Source organism: Glycine soja, chromosome 20 (assembly GCF_004193775.1).
Source record: "Glycine soja cultivar W05 chromosome 20, ASM419377v2, whole genome shotgun sequence".
NCBI lineage: Eukaryota > Viridiplantae > Streptophyta > Magnoliopsida > Fabales > Fabaceae > Glycine > Glycine soja.
This window is the reverse complement of record NC_041021.1, coordinates 21,176,662-21,199,852: the sequence shown is the minus strand read 5'-3', so window position 1 is coordinate 21,199,852 and position 23,191 is coordinate 21,176,662. Positions and strand designations below refer to the sequence as shown.

The following is a 23,191-nucleotide window of genomic DNA, read 5'->3' as shown; positions in this document are numbered from 1 at the left end:
TTAAACATTAACACATATCAATATCAATTATAACTCATGTAACCAAAAATAGAGGAGTCATAAGTCTCAAGTAAACTCTCAATGCATATATATTTCTAATTGTAAATTCTTTGTGAATCCTAATTAATAAACAATAATTGTACATCATAGAGGAATATATATATATATATATATATATATATATATATATATATATATATATATATATATATATATATCAATTGCATTAATATAAAATTTTAAAGGTACGTGATACCTATTTGTGAATACAAGTGGCTTGGTAGAACATTAAAAAAACTTTGTCAATTTCAAATAAACTACTGTCACGACTTTTATTTACAAAAAAAAAATCAAAAAATTCTATTGATGGTGTTGTGTACAAGTAAACAATTCCACCATCTATAACTCATACACAATAAACATCAACGTTCAAATATAACTTAACATAGATACTCAAAGTACCTTCCTATATTTAAACAAATATAGCATGTGAATATATATATATATATATATATATATATATATATATATATATATATATATTATTTTTAAAGAAAAGGTTTTACTCACAAGTAAATCCACGCTAGACGTATTATTGATAGAAGGAATAAGATAATTTTTCTCTTTATGATTGTTAGAAAAATAATTAGGAAACCAAAATTACAAACATAGCAGTGGAATTATTTCACATATAATCAATAAACAAACAATTTTTACAACAATACTTAATAAAAAGAAAATAAATATAATAACAAAGGAGAGTTTAGAAAAAGTTTGGGTTGAAGCGTGTGCTATGCACTATCCTTATAGAGAAAATCTCCCCACCACACTGATAAGACAATTTGTTAATCTAATTGAGTTCAGTGAAAGGATAGCGAAAGGATTCCGAACCAAAAATATGCTCCAAAACATATAGTTGTAGTAATGTAAGGTGTGTGTCATCTCTCCTTATATGTAAGCCAAAAAATTTGCATTAGAGTGACTCAATGTGAATAATCCCACCACACCCAACTGTGTTAGAGTGACTGAATGTTTGTTTCCCTTAGGATCTTCTATCAAGCACTCTCGAACAACAAGTCAACCCATCTAGTGCTTGTAAAAATTGCATTGAATAATTATCCGATGCTGCATACAATAAACAAAATACATAAAGCAAGATATAAAACATGCGACATTCATAGATTGGTTTATGAGTTGAAAATATTAGAAGATTCATAAATAACCTTCTTTGGGGAAAGGATGGCTTTAAATTTTCCAGGGTCTTCAAAATTGCTGAGTCTGATAAAAAAATTCATCTTGTGTGACCAAACTTATTAGTTTTGGAGGATGCGAGTTTTATGATTGTTCCTGGGTGAAATTGTAATATATGGTAAAGTGTTTTGGTATGTCATAATCGTTTCAAGAAAAGTCCCTTTAATTGTTGTCACAATAACAAGATACGCTAATTGGTAATTCGAAAGGGTTATCCTTCTAATTAGTACATTTAAGTTTTGAAAACATGCATGCATGCATTTTGGTGTTAGCTAATTGCTAAGTCATAACGGTTATCCTTCTAATTAGCACATTTATTTAAGTTTTGAAAACATGCATGCATTTGGTGTTAGGTATCGGCATGATATTAATTACTCAGCATTCGTGTTGAAGATCAAACGATGCACCCATACTCAACATGCTTCAAGTTTATGCATTGTACACACTACCTCACATTTAAGTAGGATTTGTAAAATATTAAGATAATTAAGTGATTAAAAAAATAAAAGACCATACATTAAATGATGCACTATCACATATATACAATAATAGTAGACCATAATAAAAAAAAATAGGGCCTCATAATATAGTTCCCTAGCAAAACAATTTTATATAGTAAAATTATATCATTAAGTCCTAATAAATTAGGATAGAACTAATATCAGTTCATGATCACATGTGATTCTCATACATAGTGTGCCCTAACCAAACAATTTGGGTCTAGTAAGATTAAATCATTAAATCCAAATAAATTAGGACACTAATAACCTTATCAGTTTATGATCACATGGGATTCTCATACATAGTGTTTTAGTCAAACAATTTGGGCCTAGTAGGATTAAATCATTAAGTCTTAATAAATTAGGAAAGTACAAACCTTATTAGTTCATGATCACATGGAGTTTTCATACATAGTGCTCTAGCCAAACAATTTGGGCCTAGTAGGATTAAATCATAGTCCTAATAAATTAAACTAGGTTAGTACTAACCTTATCAGTTCATGATCACATAGGATTCTCATACATAGTGCTCTAGCCAAACAATTTGTGTCTAATAGGATTAAATCATTAAGTCCTAATAAACTAGGACAATACTAACCTAATCAGTTCATTATCACATGGGATTCTCATAGTGCCCTAGCCAAACAATTTTATATATATAGTAGGATTTAATCATTAAGTCCTAATAAACTAAGACGGTATTAACCTTATCAGTTCATGATCACATGCAGTTTTTATAGATAGTGCCCTACCCAAACAATTTGGGTTTGGGTCTAATAGGATTAAATTATTAAATCTCATAATCCTTAATAGTAAATATCATATTTAGTTATAATTTTACTTTGTATCATACATAACATGTGGTTCTTACTATTTTTTAAATTAACATTAAAGTTGCTTATTTTATGCTAAAATCAAGCACAAACCGCTTGGATTGGATGTAAAAATCATTTTAAAAACTTCAACGACAAAAAGCATCCAAATTCTTATAATGTTGGGAATTAAAAACCCATGCCAGCGTACTTAACAAATGAGCTCCGTTTCAGTTCAATGGTTAATTGAACTGAATATTTATATGAATGGCCATGGTAAAAAATGCTTAAATGACTACTAAATATTTATATCAATGGTTAATTGGTTAAAATAATTGTTCAATCCATAATGTAACTTTTTCATATGTAATTCTACATCGTAATCAGTGCTTTAATAATCATAATTTCTTATGTAATTAGAGACATTAATGCGTAGATGACCATCCATTTGCTTTTGGGCCATTCATGTATTTAATCTTATTGGTTCATATGTTTAAGGTTATTAGAGAAATTATGTAAGAAATATTTCGAAGGCAAAGGAAAAATATCTTAACAAGATGGAAACAGAGAAGCTCATTCCCAGAGTTCAACCAATACAAAAATCTGCTCGCAAGAATAAAGGACCCAAGATAAAGAAACTTATTGAAATTCCATCCAGGTTAATTAATGACAATTTGATATTGTTTAAATTATATTTCATTACAACAAGATTCATGTTAATTAATGACAATTTGATATTGTTTAAATTATATTTCATTACAACAAGATTCATGATATTTACTGACTTATTTTTTAAAACAAGTCATAGCTTTGTGGAAAGCATTCCCTCACCGAAGGCAAAAGAGAAGTTTGTCAAATCTCCAAAACAAGATGAAGGAAAAGAAGAAAATCAGGTAATGTGTTTCAAAAACATATGCAATATAATTTATTTCAGACCCTAAAAATTATATCAGACTGATGAAAAACATGTATCTGATGTCCCAGGATGATTTGAGGAAGCAGGTTTTGCATTTGCAGTCACCGGTGGACATAATTATGAATGACTTGAACACGTTGACTACACGGTTTAGTATGCAGAGTCCACTGAGGAGCCAACATTTTGATCCAGATATTCACACCATGATATGCACTACACCAATGTAACTCCCAAAGCTTCCCCCGATGCTTATACTAAGAAGACGTCCAGGACTAGGAAAACCAAAACTCCAACAAAACTGAAAAAAAGACATCCATTAAGCCTGAAAAATGAAAAGAAAAAAATATTGTTTGAACAAACTATTGCAGGAAAAAGTTTAATTTTTTTTTATAACATGGAACCCTTCAATAACAAGTTTGATGGCATGACAACTACAGTTGACATACCAATGGTAAACCAAACTAAGATATAATATGAGATGTGACTCTTTTCCTAATAAACATGATATAATATGAGATGTGACTGTTTCATCATCTTTTGCAGTTTATTCCAATGTCATTCAACCCTCATCAAGGCATGATACTCAATGAAATTCAGGCCATGGTAGCTCCATACATGTTTGGGGCAAACAAAGATAACTCAATTGATGGGTAAACAAATTTTCTTATATGCAACACATTTCTTTGGTTCTAATAAAAATCCAGCCAATACAAAATTCTTTTACATACACTCACTAAACTTATTTAACAGGGAGGAGCAAATTGTTAGAACTGCGTACTCAATATCTGCTAACAGACAAACTCTAAGGACGCTCATGCCAAATGGATTACTTGATCAAGAGGTACTATCACTTGTTCACTTCCATCTTATTAGGATCCGTTTTAATAATGCCACTTTTAATAGGTTTTCCTTCTATTAAATTTTAGGTCATTAACTTAGTTGTACGTAAGATGACAAGTTTTGAAAGATATATGTATGGACATGGTGCAACTTGGTATTTGCCAACCACAGTAATAATTCCTTTTTCAAATCTACTTTTTTTATGATCACATTGCTAAATATTAAATATAGACAATAACTATGCACATTCGGTCTAGGATGTAGAACAACTGTAGAAAACGTGCTTGGATTCTACCGCAAAACGTGCTTGGCAAAGGTTTATTTCAGTGTTAACAATCCAAAAGTTTTCATTTCATTCAATTTGTGTGTTAACAAATTATATTTTTATTTAGATTTTTTTGTCAATCAATGATATGGCATTGCATTGGTATCTGCTAGTAGTTAACGTGAATCAGAGATTGATAGAGCTGGACTCAAGACCTGATCCAACAAAAAATGATTTAAGAATTTTTTTTTGTGAAGAAATTGGTAATTGTCCTTCAAATGATTGTTAGTGATTTCTGTTATTTGTTTTATGTGACTTGTGAATTTAGCAGGCAATTTTTCTGGAACAAATGTTTTGGGATTCATCCTTATAGATTTATCAATCTATGAGTAAGCCAAAATTTAGTACTTACACTTTGGAGGTGCTGCATGATGTAGGCCAACAAGCATTTGGATCATAAGTTTTTGCAAAAAAAATAAAAATGAAAAATCTAAGCTTGAAAGTGGTTGAAAGTATTCATCTACTGTTTTGGTTGAAAGTGGTTGAAAGTATTCATCTGATAAAAAAACTTTGCACTAGAAATGATTGTGGAATATGGGTGGCTAAGTGGATGCTTGATTGCAAGTGGTCCAGTGACTATCACATTCAGGTGATGAATATTTATAATCATATTTAAAAACAGTTTATAGATTATAATATGACATATGTTTTGTAAAATGGTAGGATGACAATAAAACAAGAATGGAGCTAGCATTGGATGTGGTCCTAGATGCTTTGCAACACAATGAAAGATGAAATCATAAGACAAGCTGCCATTAACTGGCAAAATGTGTTGGAGAGGAAAAAGCGTCTAGCAGCTTATTGATTCAAAATACTTTCGGGATTCAAGAAAAAAATATAGTTTTGGAAAGGAAATATAGTTAAGTAATTTTGTCAACTATGACTGTTTTGGTTGTTTGGTTGTTAATTTTGTTTCTATGTTATCTTCTTTCTTACCTGCTTGGTTAAGCATGGTATTGACAATTTGACACTAAACTTTGTCAATATATTTTATCATCCTATCTTATGTTGCTATATATGTTTATTTGGATTTGAAATTTTTTTGCAACCTCAGTGCTTATTATTTTTAAGTCAAATCTCCACGCATATGAAGGGAAATTAATACAACTTAGTATTCTTATGTAATCAAAATTTTATTCAATGAAATTTTATAACTGACTACAAATTACAAGTTAGTATTCTTATCTAATAAACATGCTGAAGGACTCAACAATATAATTGACTCAAAATATCCATAAGTAACTGGTTTCAGATAGAAAAAACCCAAACATATTCTATACCACCAATGTTATAAGACAAAAAAAGACCCAAAAGCTAATTTCTTAAGTTTCAGAAACAAAAAATAAAAACAGATTCCATCCTACAAATTTATTAGACCAGGCAAAGCTTAAATGCTAATTTCTAAAGTTTCAGAAAAAAAAGAAACAGATTCTATCCTACCAATTTTATTAGACTAAAACCTAAATGCTAATAATTTTATTAGACAAAAAAGACAGTGTGGTGGATAGGAAACCAAATACGTGGGAGCAATGTTATCAAGGGAAATAAAGATTTAAATACGGAGTCAAGAATGGGGGTTGTAGTATTGTTACTATATAAGGACTTAGTTAAGATAGTTAGAGGGGTTTATTAGATATAAATAGGGGAAGAAGGATAGAAGATATTGAGATCTTATCATTTGTTGAGCATTAGCTATTTGTGAAAGGAAAATCTATTGTCAAGGGAAAATCCTAGGAGGAAAGTTTTCCCTCTTGTTTTATGTTCTTTTAATCAACAAATTCCATCTTTTCTTCACTTTTTTTTTTTTAATTTCTAACTACGGTTCCTAACAAGAAACAAGTAAAAATTTAAGTAACACTTAAACATGTCAGAAGTAAAAACTTATACTTTCAGTAACAGCTCATGTTATTCATTAGACATACATTGATACAAATGAAACGCAGAAATCAGGCTTTTAAGATTGCACTACATACAACAAATAATCACTATGCAAATTAAGCATCTCATCATCTACCATGCTCAATCAGATTCGCCAATATCTCAGTATGAAGCATGACCACCAACTCTCACTAAAACTTCAACTAATTGTACCAAATAAAACTACTTAATTCATATAAAATACTAAACCTATCCGATTACCAACTATCAAAGACAACCAAATAATGTAGATACATCAATGCAGAATGGGTAAACTATGGTAAAACATAATGAAATCAACCAATATCAAACACAACAAATTCTAAATTACCCACTTCTTACAAGGCCTTTCCCATGTGTGGCAACCATGTAGGATTCTGCTCCCAAATAAACCGTGCCTGTAGATTCTGCTCCCAAATTTTTGTCTGCTTTTAACCGGGACTATTCACTAGAGTATCACTGGCAAAACAAAAATTTCAACATTATTAACCAAATATATAATTGAATAGAAAAACAAAGTAGGGAAATGGAGATCGAACCTTCAATGTGTACACATTCATTAATAAGGTCTGGGATGTGGGTGATTTTAAACCGATATTGACAACAAATGACAAAATACACCATAGGATGGTGATGAAGGAGCACAGAATACCTCAATCGAATTTTCACAATACCGTTCACGACGGATGCCATAGGAATTTAGTAGGCCACCATTTTCACAAACTTGCATGCTTATCCAACCAAATGATTCTCAATCGTGACCTTTTGCTGCTGCTACAACAATTTCCTTCTAACTTCGACTAAAACCCCCAATTCTAAACAAGATTCAGAATACTACCACCATTCCTTATAATCATTCAACACTGTCAAATTATAAAATGGGAAACCTAAACCAGACCACGATGGAAATTGACATATTTTAGGGTTCTAATTGATGGGGAACAAATATCATTTGGGACCCCAGATGGAAAATGATTCCTCTTTCAGGATGCCTGTGTGCAACACATTAACTTCAAATTTTCCCCAATCAGCTAAGCGGGTCCACTCAAGAAAGATGAACTGTCTCCTTCAACAACCAGCTAAGCCGCTTGGGGAAGATGAATCGTCTCCTTCGCTGTTCAAACAACCGAGATTTTGGCAATCGAGTTCCAGGGATTTCAAAACTGAGGAAAATTAAAATTTTACCAAAGAAATATAATAATTATAAAATAAAAAAGGCTCAAATACATTTTTCATATCTACTACCTAAAATTCACACATGTCCTTAATCTCATTTTAGTACGTGATGGCGGCGTGACCGACAGAGTATCACGTCATCAAACCTAATCACTTACACATCAATGCCACATCATTCTCCCTCCTTTCCTTCTCCCTAACAATCTTCTTCTCCCTCTACTCTCCCATGCAACCGTTGCTCTTCACGGTGACGATCACTGCCAACAGCATCCCCGCCACTGCCTCCCTCCTCTCCTCCTCCTCCTTCACAATCCAGCCCCCAATCCACCCCTGGCCCCACCGCCTCAACCCATTCATCTTCTTCATCCTTCCACCACTACCCAAGCCGATTCATCTTCTTAATCCTTGCACCGCCACCCCTCCTTTGCGCACAATCACGACCCTCTACCATACCAGGTCGGTGTGCACGTGACAGCCACCACCATCCTCATCACCGCGCGCGACAACCCTCACCAGAAGAGTCTCCTCTTCCATGACGAGCATCGCGCCAGTGGCTGCTCCTCCATGAAATTCTGCACCGTTTTCACCAAGCAGACCTAGCTCGATTCAAATTCTGCAACATTTGTGTGGTTGTTTTTCGGTAACTGCCAATCGAAGACGAACAACCTTCTCAAGCGCGACTTTAGCACTGACTCGTTTCGAACCACCACCACCGCTGCTATTTCCGCCAGTGTCCTTCACCTTCTTGGAATCGATGTCAATTGCAATTGGTTGAACCTTCATCGGAGCCACGCTTCTATTTTTTTTCAAAAATGGGAAAAACCCTAGTCAACACATTCGTCATTCTTAATTCCTACACTAGTCAATAATAACTCACGGATTCAAGATGTTCTTAAGAGAGAGGAAAGGTTAAAAAAAAAAAAAAAGGGAAGTCACATTTTTTTTAATTGGATTTTTAAATTGAATTAAATAATAAATAATGATATGGTTTCAATTTAATTACATGTTAACTGATTAGGCTTGATAACATAATATTTCGTTTATTATGTCATGACTTAATAGAATGAGATAAATTGTACATACTACATTGAAACATAACAAAATTTCAGATATATAAATGACCAAAAATAAATTTTAGGTAGCAACTTGAAAATAATCTATTTTTCTGGTATGATAAATATATTTAAGTCAATAAAAATTTTAATAATTCTTATAAGTTTTAAAAATTTGCAAATAGGTCCTCAGGACAAAGTTGTCATTATTGAAAAAAATAATACCTTAAAACTACTATATGACAATAAAGTAAACTTGTCATCCAGTTCTTGTTCATTTGGCAACATGTACCAAAACATGTTATCCACAACATGTACCAAAGGAAAAATCATTGATTTTATATATGGTTAGTTAGCATCATATATTGGTTTCCCTAAACTTGTATGTACTGCTGTCATTTCTTACATTCCTTTTTCTATCACTTCCTTTTCCTACGTTTTCTTCCTCCTAAAACAAAAACAACAATTGGTATTCGGAGCCCTTTTCTTACGGGAATTGGAGAATGGAAAGTGAAGCAAGTTTCTCCCATGTTGCTCTTCCAATCTTTAATGGCGAAGGTTATCATCTATGGGCAGTAAGAATGCAGCCTTATCTAGAAGAATTGGATTTATGGGAAGCTGTGAAAGATGATTACATTGTTTATCAACTGCTTGAAAATCCCAATGTGGCCCAAATTAAAAATCAAAGGGAAAGAAAAACGAAGAAGGCATAGACGAGGTCATGTTTGTTTGTTGGTGTTTCACAAATGATTCTCACTAGAATCATGACTCTCAAGACACCCAAAGAAATTTGGGACTATTTGAAGGAAGAATATGAAGGGAATTTGAACTACAAAAAATGAAAGAGTCCGAGACAATTAAAGGTTACTCAAATAGATTGCTTGACATCACTAACAAGGTTAGATTGTTGGGCACTACATTTGCAGATTCCATAATTATTGATAAAATTTTGGTTACAGTGCCTAAGAGAAATTAAGCATCAATAAACACTTTGGAGAATACAAAGGATCTTTCCATGATCTCTTTGGCAAATGTGATACTGGCCTTGTAGGCCCAGGAACAAAGAAGATTGATGAGAGAGGAATCAACAGTCAAAGGAGCTTTAGCAGTCAAGCCACAAAATGTGACCAAATACAAGAACTTTGATGGATCAGGATCAAGTTCAAAATCAACCAATGCAAAAGGAAATTGGAAGAAATCTTATCTGCCTTGCCAACACTATGGAAAGAAAGGCCATCCTCCATTTAGACGTTGGAAAAGACCTGATGCTAAGTTCAGTGAGTGTAATCAAATGGGGCGTGAAGCTATTATTTACAAAAACAAGAATCAACCACATGGTGAAGCTGCAAGGTCTATTGATCAAGAGGAGGAGAAGGAGTACTTGTTTGCTGCTACATGTTTCTCTAGCATTGAATCAAGTCAAAATTGACTTATTGATGATGGTTGTACTAACCACATGACAAACAAGGATCTATTCAAGGAACTAAGCATATCGTGCACATTGAAGGTTTGAGTTGGAGATGGAAAATGCATCACTGTGAATGGAAAAGGAACTGTAGCAATCTCAACCAACAGAGGTACAAAGTTAATTTTTGATGTGTTATATGTTCTTGAAATTGATAAGAATTTGTTGAGTGTTGGACAACTAGTTGAGAAAGGTTATAAAGTGTTTTTCGAGAATAAAAGTTCCAAAATAATTTTCTCTGTATCCTTACTAAAAATGAAACCTACTCACTAGCCAAAACATCATAAAAACAATACTATACCACAACAACCAAATGAAATAAATTATCATCTTTTATTTTGACTAAAAAGCATGAGGTATTTTGCAAGTAGCTAAATATAAGCTTCATGTCCATTGCTTGCAGAAAAGAATATCATAATAAATAATAATATATAGGTAAAATAAATCAGTCATAGTGTTGATCACTTAGCTGTTTTTTATTCAGTGTTAGTGGCAATCCATGCCAGGATACTTTGTTACATGCAACACCTTATAGTCATAATCTTGCTAGAAGGTTTCAAACACGTATGTGCATGCTATGTTACATATGAAAAATGGCCTTTTGTGCGTGAAGCCATGTTCAACTTTGTTTTGATCACATATGTCAATGCAGAGCATGCATTATGATAACGATGCATGATGATATGTTTAGACTCTTTGACCTTAATAATTCAAATGGCCACTACTTAATGCTCTATATGCATATTGGAATTTCACATTAGCATTCAAGGGCGGGTTTAGACTTGAATTGATGAGCATTATACTAACATACTCAGTTATGCGATGAACTCTCCTTTGCACAACTTCATTTGTTACAAATTGTCTTAGGAGAAACAATTTAATTGCATAAAATTCACCAAGGCAATAAATTGCGATATCAAGAGCTTGGAGAAAATGTAACAACAAAACAATGCTAATAAAATATATTCTAAGCTACGCGTGGCTGTAGAAAATGTAGTAGTAGAATAGTGTCCCTCAAAATTAAAATCATATCATATGTTTCCACGAATTAATTGTATCATATGATAGCTTTGTACTTTTAGCATTTAGATGATTTCCTTAGCATCTATAAGATGTTGTCAGTGTGTATCATATTATAGTGATCACATGATGCTAGTAATAGTGTGTACCTTGTCTTTGTATCTCTAGACTTTATCATCTAACAGTTGGGTCATACAAACTGAGTCCATGAAGATTTGCGAGTAGCAATGATAATAAAAGCTAGGAATGTTTTTTTTACTTACTTTGATTGAGTTAGGTTGAGCAACAATAACAACGACAAATTTGTTGCGTTCCTCAATCATTTTTCTCAACATACATAGGCATGCACTTTGGAGCCATCTTCAATCATTGTGTGGCTTTTGGTGAGCCTAAAGACTCAATGTTAGTAGCTTCTTTGAGTCGATTTCGTGTTGATTATGTCGGCTTCAAGATGGGTATGTTAGTAGCTTCAATGTCTCCCTTATTCCTTGTCATACTCCCACTCCATCAACAAGAATTTTGAATCTATATTAATTAATCACACCAGCCTACCAATCAATTAACCAAAATACGAACTAAACATGTAGTGAAAGGTTGTGAAAGAACCAATCGTTGTTCTTCAAGCAAGCACCAAAGTCAAAGTATCAAACAAGAATCATCAGTTTTTATATGAAATTAGGCAAATGAATTAGACAAATTAATAAAGAGAATGGAAATGATAGAATCCTATTGAATAATCATGAACTAAGAACATAATTGACACTAGTAGAATGTGTTTTGTGGATTTAGAAATATTCTTTGTAAATCTTTTATTCACTTGGGTATGTTCTGTTGCTACATCCTTAGCTCAAGTAAAACTGAAATTCACCATAACACGAGTTTGTTCTAGCTCGGAAAAACCAAATTTCACATTAACACTCTACCAACACATGACAATTTCAACCTGTTATTCATTTCCACAACTTAGCTCAGGAAAAACCAAAATTCACCTGGGTGTATACCAAATAACAATAACCATCGAGAAAATCCCCCAAAGATATTCCAAGCTACTAGGTTCATGAGTAAATATTTAAGGTAAAAGCTATAAAGCGTCTAAAGATCAAAAATGAGCTTTTAGTAGTATCAAAGACTTATGCTACTTCCAAAATGAATAATGGGATCGTTTGTAAAGTGTAGAGCTTCAAAGCATTTGATTTTGATTAGTTGCTTTCACAAGAATTGGCAAGTTCAAAAGCCATTATTAGGTCAGGACGACCATACATCTCATCCAACCCAGATTTTGATGTATAGCATAAGTATAAATTATTGATATTTTAATGAGTTTTTAATAAGTGGACAAGATTATTATGTTAAAGGAATATGATAAATGATAAATGCAGGAATGATATGTCCATTATGATACCATGAAGAGATGCATGATGCGATCAAGGAACAAGCCAGAGTGAGTTTGCTTTGTGCCCCTAATTTAGGAACCTAATGGAAAGGATTCAAAAGTCCACTTCTAGTGACAACTCCCAAGGGTGCTTTCATGTAACCTTACCGGTCTCTAGAGATATCATCCTCTTAGGTAATACATTGTGGCGATAGGGACTATCAGCGACAATGCATCACCAAAAGAGGAAAACTCTAGATGAGACTTCATTGTTATCAAGTGAGTCAGAGACCCACCATGATCACAGATCAACCTCCACTCCCTATGCTTTTTTTTAAGAATACAGACCAACATGAATTGATATGAAGTACAGATCAAGTATGCTTTTTTTAACCTAGCATCCAACAAGCTATATTCAATGAGCGTCCACTTTTGTGCATAACATAATAACACATTGTGATAAGGTAAACTCGTGCGTCCAGTGTCAAAGACGGTATCACGAAAAAAGGAAGTACTCATAGACTGTTTTATTCACATTCTATTTGCCTCTCTTACATTTGAATAGCTAACGTTTGAGTTTAAGAAAAAGAAATTATAGAAGAGAATAGAATGCTTCCGTGGAATATTCTCTTGAAAGTCGCTTTTAGAGTGGACAAAAAACAAAGCACATGATATTGTATGTACTTCATATCAATTCTCACCATTCAGAGCTTGACACATCGACCAATTCCTCTATGTGAGACAACGGTTCTATCAAGATAATGACATAAATCCCACAACAGATATCTCACAAAAATCTATAATAGGATGTCTCCTTAAATGAAGTAAAAGAAGGAAAAATGAAAAAAAAGGAAAGAACAAGAACGCAAGAAATATTTGAAGAGAAACTTTGTTTCACACTACAAGTTCTACATTGTTATTATCCTTTGCAAAGCAAAGTAGTTTGTATATGTGCTAAATTTTATATTCACTCCTTGAGTGTTAAGAATACTTATATTCAATCAAACATTTGTTTATGAAAGCTAAGAGTGGCTTAGTGTTAAAAAATAGTTAGGTTCTTAAATTTAAGGGGAGTCTAAGAAGATACCAGGAGTGGTGTTAAGAATACTTGTAAAGCCAATAGTGGTGGGTTAGAATACTTGCTTGTAATCAGTTATTGATTAGTGGAATCCTATACTAGTGAGTAAAAGAGAATTGGACATAGCTCAGGTTGAGCGAACCAGTATAAATCAAATATTTCTATTTCTCTCCATATTTCCTTATCCAATATAAATCAAATATTTCTATTTGTCTCCATATTTCGATTGAGGTTGTTCATTTCAATAATTTCATCTATGCACGTGGGATAGGAAAGTGCTAAGAAGCAAAGTATTTTTCGAAAAATAAGAGTACCAGTTGACACGGTTGCAAAGAAGTTATATGAAGACAGTTATTAGTATCAAATCAATGTATTTAGGAGCGTCTTTGTACACGTTTCAAAATCATGTAATTTGAACGTTAGTATTGTATATTAATAAAATTGTTGACGGCCAGTTTCGGGGGGGTTAAAACACAACCACTTAATTCCTCAAAACAACAACACGCCTACCATCGAAATTGGCAAAGGTTCAACAGGTTATCGTGTATGTATTCAATTCCCATCATTTATGAATTCATGTTTGTTTATTTTACTGCACATTTCTAAATCCTTTACTTTTTCTAATCTTTGTTTCTTCTCAAAACTTTACTTTTTCAATCCCTATTTCTTATTATTATCAAAATCATCTACAAACTAATTATTGAATCGAAAACACTATTATCAAAATTTCGTTATTATTAATCTTATGAACTATTGTACTATTGTAACAAAAATGGATGTTTATCGAAATCATAATCATAATTTGCATTAAATATTTAATAATTATTTATTAAGTTGAAAATTATTAAATTGTTTGTTTGACCAAAAAGAACTTGTAATCGAAAATGAATTCTATGTCTCATTTTTAAATATTTATTTTTTAATAGAGTCATTTAGTGAAAATTCCTTTGCTATCTTGAAAAGATTTTCTTTTTGAGAAATAAATATAATTTTCATGATTAATAATATGCAAACATAAATATGTAGTAGGAATAAATATTACTGTAATTATCAAACATTGATGCCACCATGTCATGACATGCCATCATGTTATGTTATACTAACATTATCACCATCATGTGTATAAGTGGGAATAAAAATATCCCAAGATTTCAAGTAGCGCTATTCAGTTGAAGGCATACTTCATGCAAAAACTTTGAAAAGATACAAGAGGAGCAAAGTAGGAGGATGCATGAATAATGCAGAGAAAATTATGTGTTATATTATCCATTTCTTTGAAATTATCATGCATTATGCCATTTGTTAACATGTTAGCCTGAAAAATACATGTAGATAATAGATTTGTCTTGGCATTTAAACTTCACCCAAAGACAATATTGTTGTTACGCAATTGTGTGAGTAACCTCTGGTTCAAGCAAGTTCACGACATACCGTTTTCACCAAATGGGTGATCTTGGGCGAGATAGATATTGTTGTTACGCAATTGTGTGAGTGACCGGGATGATGTCCATTGACATATATAATTTCTTCCCTTACAAATTAATCAACTCAGATATCAACAATATGATATTATATGACATGTAAAAATTATTTTAGCAATATCGAATCAACAAGAAAAAGGGAGTTATTTCTTCCCTAAATTTCTCTGTAAAAAGAATGGCCAGCTTAAAAAAGCATTTGTTGCCAACATTTTCTTTGAATGATACATTGACGTTGTGGCCGAGAAAGTTTACCTTGGCCCCATGGTGAGTGTCAAATGTTCTTACCAAATTCTGAAGTGCTCTTCAGTATGTCAAGCTCTTATTGGCAATGGGGGTGATACCTGTAAAGTTACTCTGACACTCTAGTCAGTGAGTGAATAATAGATTTATAGTAGAGTTTGTCAAATTATTGAAATGAGAAGTTACCTAGTTGTGAGTAAGTGGGGTGGATGGTTATTATCCACTATCTTTTAGCAGTAAGTATTATAAGAGAATTGGTATTTATTATGAGACAATTTTACTTAAATAATTGTGTTCTCTTTCTTAATATCAATACATGCATTATTAAGTCTTTCAAAACAACAATAGTATTTATTATAGGATAAAATTGAAATCAGAAAAAAGAAGGATGAAGTTGTAATAAATGTTTAAATATCTCATTTAAAAGTGAGAATACCAGTCAATTTAACAAAAATTCAAATATTAAAATTACAATAATTTTGGGACGAAGGGAGTATATTATTTTGTGTCTATAATCGGTATCACTTTAATTAATTCCATGTTCAATAAGGTAATTGCCAATGTAATGCCCTGAAATTTTGTTAACTGTAAATCAATGTTTAAATGCATTTATCATGTTATTTAATTATACAATTGACTTGGATGTGTTAAGGTATGTTGTGAATTAGCCATGTGTGATTTGCTTGATGTGGATGTTGAGTTATGTGGAGTTTCATTGACTTAGGTTGAAATTATTAGATTTCAAGTTTCACCTAAACGTGTTCTAGTAAAACCGCAATCTGAGAGTCGTTAATCTTTGGATCACCTTCAAATTTAAACTATAGGTTCAAAACCCATGTCTTCACATTTTGACTATTGGTATTTGAAAAATAATAGTTTTTGACATCTTGCTTAGCATGAGAAGCATGCTAGGCGCAATTCCAACCCAAGAGGGAATTGCGCTCAATGTGAAATGTTGCGCTTAGCACAATAGGAGTTGCGTCGACACGAATTGTCGTGCTCAGCGCAAGATGAATTGTGCTCAGCACAAATTGACACGCTCAGCGCAAATCCCAACCCGAGAAGAAATTGCTCTTAGCGTGAAAAGTCACGCTTAAAGCCAAAAGTGGATTCTCACTTAGCGAGACGAGCTCGTTAAGCGAGATCTGTAGATTATAAATACGTTCTTTAGCATGAAAAACACAATTTTCATGCCTCCCTCTCTCAAAACTCCACCAAACCACCCTAGAAACTCCTCCTCCACCACCACGAGCAACGGTGACCACCACGAGCCATCGTTGAGTGAGACGAGCTAGTTAAGCGAGATCTGTAGATTATAAATATGTTCTTTAGCATGAAAAACACAATTTTCATGCCTCCCTCTCTTAAAACTCCACCAAACCACCCTAGAAACTCCTCCTCCACCACCCACGACCAATGGTGGCCACCACAAGCCATCGTTGCTTGCTGTCGAACCACCATACAGAGATGAACATTTTAATCGAAGCGGAATCCTCAGAGTCCACCTCTAGGATTCGATGGAGAACAAGCTCTCAATCCTTTCTTTCGTAGCTTTTCTAATGTAATCTTGGCAAGTGCATGTATACAATATATACTAGCCTTTTTCACTTAGAAAATACAAGTAATTTAAGATCAAAGAAAGCTCTTAAATAATCAATATACAGGTAATCAAAGCTATGCTCATGCTCTTTTAATGTGTGATTGTATCTATGTGTCTTTTATCTTCACAATAAGTCTAGGCTCTAAGAAATTTCATAACAATGTGTTGTCTTTCATCTTCTGAGCTTTTTAGAGAGTAAAATAAGTTATCCATTGAAGACTGTTGAGAACTTTTCTTTGAGATTTATCGATATTGATGTTGTGATATTAAATGTGACATTTAATGCTTTAACCAATTTGTAATGTAGGATATGATAAAACATGGTGCTTGATGTGTAAAATATTGACTGCTTAAGGACAACCATACCCTACATAGTAATAACAGTGGACCTAAGTCTGGATATCATACCCTAGAGATTACTTTTGGTTCCCAAATAACAAATATATATATAGGAAAATGAGTTAAAAGTTGGTTTGGGTTGCAATTTAATTGAAAGAATAAATAAGACAACAAGCAAACAAAAATTGATGATGTGGAAGTAATGACTTCCAAGATTATTTTGATGATGTCAAAGAATCAAGAGTTAAGAAAATTCCAAAGTTACAAGAATCAAGTTTCAAGATTCAAGAATCAAGTTTCAAGAATCAAGATTCAAGTTTCAAGAATCAAGATTCAAGATTCAAGATTCAAGATTCAAGATTCAAGATTCAAGTTTCAAGACTCAAGATTCAAGAATCAAGAGAAGACTCAATCAAGATAAGTACTAAAAAAGTTTTTTCAAAACATTGAGTAGCATAAGAAGTTTTCACAAAATCATTACCAAAGAGTTTTACTCTCTGGTAATCGATTACTAGTAGCTAGCATTGTTTTCAAAACTGATTCACAAAGCTGTAATCGATTACCATAATCATGTAATCGATTACCAATGTTTTAAAACGTTAGATTTCAAATTTCAAGAGTCACAACTAGTGATAAAACATTTTTAAATCATTTTAAACTTGTGTAATCGATTACACAATACTTGTAATCGATTACCATAGTTTCTAAACATTTTGATTTTCAAAATTTAAATATGTAGAGTCGCATCTGTTGATGTGTAATCGATTACACCTTGATGGTAATCGATTACCAGTGGCTGATTTCGAAAAATAAATTTCCAAAAGTCACAATTCTTCAAGTGACTTGTTTCTGAAGATTTTTTTCAAAAGTCACAACTTTTTGTTGGATCGAGTGGCCTCAGAATAATTAAGAAGGGGGGGGGGTTGAATTAATTATTCCTAAACCTTTACTAATTAAAAATTACTCTTTTAAGGCTTTTACTAAATTGTTAAGAGAAAGAGGAGTAGAAGAGAAACTTAACAGAAAGTAAAAGCGGAAATTAAATGCACAGCGGAAAGTAAAAGAGTAGGGAAGAAGAAAACAAACACACAAGAGTTTTTATACTGGTTCGGCAACAACCCGTGCCTACCTCCAGTCCCCAAGCGACCTGCGGTCCTTGAGATTTCTTTCAACCTTGTAAAAAACCTTTTACAAGCAAAGATCCACAAGGGATGTACCCTCCCTTGTTCTCTTTGAACCTAGTGGATGTACCCTCCACTAGAACTGATCCACAAGAGATGTACCCTCTCTTGTTCTCAGTCAAACCCAAGTAGATGTACCCTCTACTTGTGCCACAAAGGATGTACCCTCCAATGTGTTAAGACAAAGATCTCAGGCTGTTACACCTTTGATACTTTGTGAATGGGGATACAAAAGAATTCTCAGGCAGTTAAACCTTTGAACACTTTTGTATTAGGGAATGGGAAGAATCAAAAGAATTCTCAGACTGTGTCATTTTGAATTCTTTGACAAGGGAGAAGGGAGACACAAAAAAATTCAGGCGGTTAATCCTTTGTTCTTTTGGAAAAGAGAGAAGAGAGACACAAAAAGAATTCAGGCGGTTAGTCCTTGGCGAATTCTTTTTGGCAGAGGGAGAAGAGAATGAAAAGATGAATAGCATAAGTTTTCAAGGTTTAGAAAACCAGAAAACTTCAAAAAGCTTTTGGTACAAAGAAGAAGAAGAAGTTCAAAGAGATTCAAGGCTTGTAAAGGATTGTATGAAATAAGTGTTCAAGAAGATTGTTGAAATGTAAAACAAAGTCTTGCTTTTATAGACTCTCCATGTCTGGTCAAGAAGACCATTCAGAAGAGTTATAACTTTTAGAAAAACTTAAAACCCATTTGAAAGAGTCAAAACCTTTTTGAAGAGTTACATCTTTAGATTTTAAACAAACACTGGTAATCGATTACCAAATAAGTGTAATCGATTACACAAAGCTTAGGAGTGAAATCATGTGACTCTTCACTTTTAAATTTGAATTTCAACGTTCAAGGACACTGGTAATCGATTACCTAAACATTGTAATCAATTACAGCCTTTTGAAAATATTTGGAACGTTGTAAATTCAGTTTGAAAAATTTTTCAAACTCATTTTACTACTGGTAATCGATTACAACAATATGGTAATCGATTACCAAAGAGTAACAACTCTTTGGTAAAGGTTTTGTCAAAAACTCATGTGCTATTCAAAGTTTTGAAAAAACTTTTTAATACTTATCTTGATTGAGTCTTTTCTTCATTCTTGAATCTTGATCTTGATTCTTGAGATCTTGAGTCTTGATTCTTGAGATTTAGATGCTAAGGGAGGAAAAATAGAAGCAACCAAATAATTCACAATATTAGCAAACCAAGGAGTGGGGAAGGAATCAGAAATACTATACAGAATGTACAAATGGTCATCCAGAAAATCATCCCAAATGGGTGAGTCCTCAGACACACGCTCAATCCTACTTAGATGGTCAGCCACAAGGTTCTATGCACCGCTCCGATCACATATCTCCAAATCAAACTCTTGAAGCCAAAGCATCCACTTGATCAATCTAGGCTTTGATTCAACCTTCTTCAACAGGTACTTCAGAGTTGTATGGTTAGTATAAACAATAACATGAGTACCAAGTAAATATGAACGAAATTTTTCAAGAGCAAAAACTATTGCTAATAGCTCCTTCTCTATGGTGGTGTAATTTGCTTGAGTAGCATCCAAAGTTCTGGAAGCGTAGTAGATCACCCGAGGCAGCTTATCAATCTTTTGAGTAAGGACAACCCCCAATGGGTAATTGGATGCATCGCACATTAGCTCAAATAAGGTTGTCCAATCAGGTTCCTGAATGATATGGGTGGTAGTCACCACACGCTTGAGGCAATCAAAAGCCTCTTTGCATTGGTCATCAAAATCAAACTCCACCTCCTTTTGCAGCAGATTGGATAATGGAAGGGCCACTTTGCTAAAATCCTTGATAAAGCGCCCCTGCATGACCAAGAAAAGAACGAACCTCTCGCACGCAAGAGGGGTAAGGAAATTGTGAAATAACATCTATTTTTGCAGGGTCTACCTCTATGCCCCTATTTGAAATGATATGCCCTAAAATTATACCTTGTTCTACCATGAAGTGACATTTTTCAAAATTCAGCACAAGGTTAGTTTCAATGCATCTATTAAGAACTCTATCCAGACTATCCAAATATGCATCAAAAGAGGATCCATAAACACCTCTATGCAACTCTCTAAAAAATCACTGAAAATGCTAAGCATACACCGTTGGAAGGTACCAGGGGCGTTGCATAGGCCAAAGGGCATCCTCCTATAGGCAAAAGTGCCAAAGTGACAGGTGAATGTGGTATTTTCTTGATCCTCAGGAGCAATATGAATTTGTAAATAACCAGAAAAACTATCAAGAAAAAAGTAATGAGACTTACCTGCCAAGCGCTCAAGCATTTGATCAATGAATGACAGAGGAAAATGATCTTTTCTGGTTACCTGGTTCAGCCTCCTATAATCAATGCAGACTCGCCAGCTGTTCTGCACTTTTGTGGGGAACTCATCCTTTTCATTCTTGATCACTGTGAGGCTTGTCTTCTTAGGAACCACTTGGATTTGACTCACCCACTAGCTGTCAGAAATGGGGTAGATGATTCCAGCTTGTAAGAGCTTGGCCACTTCCTTTTTCACCACATCTAGAATGACGGGGTTGAGTCACCGTTGTGGCTGCCTCACTGGCTTAGCTCCATCCTCTAAAAGTATCCTATGCATGTAGGTAGATGGGCTAATACCAGGAATGTCTGCTAAAGTCCATCCAATGGCTTTCTTGAGCCCTAGCAACAACTTCTCCTCTTGCTCAGCAGTAAGGGAGGCAGAGATGATCACTAGAAATTTTTCCTTGTCCTCAAAGTAAGCATATTTGAGGGTTGCTGGTAAAGGCTTCAACTCTGGTGTGGGTGGCGGCTGAACAGTGGGAGGAACCATGGTAGGAGAAGAAGAAGGTTCCTCAGCCTGTACCTCATAAAGCAAGTCAGAAGTATATGTACTTCCTGCAACATGGTTAGTGCATTATGACTCAAAAAAATCAACATCAAGAGGTACAACACCTAGTGTCACAACCTACCCTTTGGCGGGAGGGCGACGCGGGGCTCACGGGTGCGTCTTCCAAGGGAGGAAGGCGCGCAGAGTCACCACCAACGTTTATTCGGGGAAAACGTCGGAAAAACCGAAAATGTATGGTCTACGAACTTTAAGTGTGAAAGGTTCGAGAGTTGTTTTTACGCACAGGAAAGGTATTAGCACCCCACGCGTCCGTCACAAGGGACGACAGCCTTTAATCAAGTGTGCAAATATGACTTCAAAATGGTTTATTTTCCCTTTTTCTATGTCTTTTTGTGTTTTATGCTTTTTTATGTTTTTTGTATTTTTTTTTATCTTTTTGTGGTCGACAAGGGTGCTTCCCTCGCTCCTACGTTTCTTCAATTGTGAAAAGGAAATCAGACCTACATAGTTCTTTTAGAACTGAACGTTGGTTAAGTTATTTTTTTTTATCTTTTTTTGCAAGATATATTTTGACCGAACAAAAGTCGTTTAAGGCATTGGACCATTAAACGATCTTTTTGGTTTTTGGAAAGGAGAGAAAACGTTAAGGCGTTGGACCATTAACAATCTCTTGGTATTGAAAGGAGAGAAACGTTAAGGCGTTGGACCATTAACGATCTCTTGATTTTGAAAGGAGAGAAACGTTAAGGCGTTGGACCATTAACAATCTCTTGTGGTGGTCGACAAAAGCAGGGCTTTTACTCCTACGTATCCTCAATTGCGATGAAGAAATCAGACCTACGTAGTTCTTGCAAAAGCGATAAAGTTACATGTTGATTTTATGCTTTTGAACGGTCCATGTTAACCGATAAAAGCAAAGAGGACCGTTTAAGGCGTTGGACCTTAAAATAGTTTTTAGTGATTTTTGCAGACAAAGCTTGATTTGTGAGTTGATTTTAGCTTTAGTTTCACTTTGGTTATTAGTCAATTCATCCAAGGAAACTTCCAAAGAAAAACGTCTAATTGATTTTTTTTATTATTTTATTCAAAGATATTTTGATTATTTTATTATTATTTTTTCAAGATATTTTGATTATTTTATTATTATTTTGCTTTTTTTGGTTTAACCGAGGTTACAGCCTGAATATTTTGCTTTAATAGTGATTAAACGAGATTACAACGCAAATGATCGGTTGAAATTCATTTTATTATTTATCAGGGGAGATAACGGCTTAAAAAATCGGTTAAAGCTCGTTAAAAACGGAAGAAGAAAAAATGAAAGTGAACGAAATAAAGATGAAAGCCAATAAAATAAGAAATGAATTGAAAGTCTCGGATTTGAAAACTTACTGGTTGAAGAATGAAGAAAGAACGAAGAACGGATGAAGAACGACGGAAAATCTTCACGGATTTGCTCACGGAAAAGTCTCGGAAGCGTTACGGAAGCACCTCAGCTTGGATTTTCTTCACGGAAATAATTTTTTCACCCAAAACAGCTGAAATGCATAGCCAAGGGGGTTAGGGACCCTTTGGAACAGCCTCCCTTCGCCTATTTATAGGAAAATGGGGGAGGAGGTTGCCGCCCAACTCGCCCAAGCGAGCTGGGTTGCTTCCTCCTTAAGTAACCCAGCTTCCAAAATGCTCTGGAAGGGCCCAGAAACGAAAATTTGAAAATTGCTAATTGCCTCCCCATCTTGATAAGTTCACCCCCCCTTTTTCGTAAACAAAGGAAAAGTTATGGAAGCC

At 34.0% G+C, this 23,191-nt stretch overlaps 1 long non-coding RNA gene across 1 annotated transcript; it reads right to left on the bottom strand.

Moving 5' to 3' along the window:
* Positions 1–3,279: 3,279 nt before the first annotated feature.
* LOC114401217 lies at positions 3,280–8,604 on the bottom strand. Its single transcript, XR_003664239.1, has 3 exons — positions 7,101–8,604; positions 6,897–7,020; positions 3,280–3,777 (listed from the first exon to the last, which is right to left on the bottom strand). It is a non-coding gene; the product is annotated as an uncharacterized LOC114401217 (long non-coding RNA).
* Between the last annotated feature and the right edge of the window lie 14,587 nt (positions 8,605–23,191).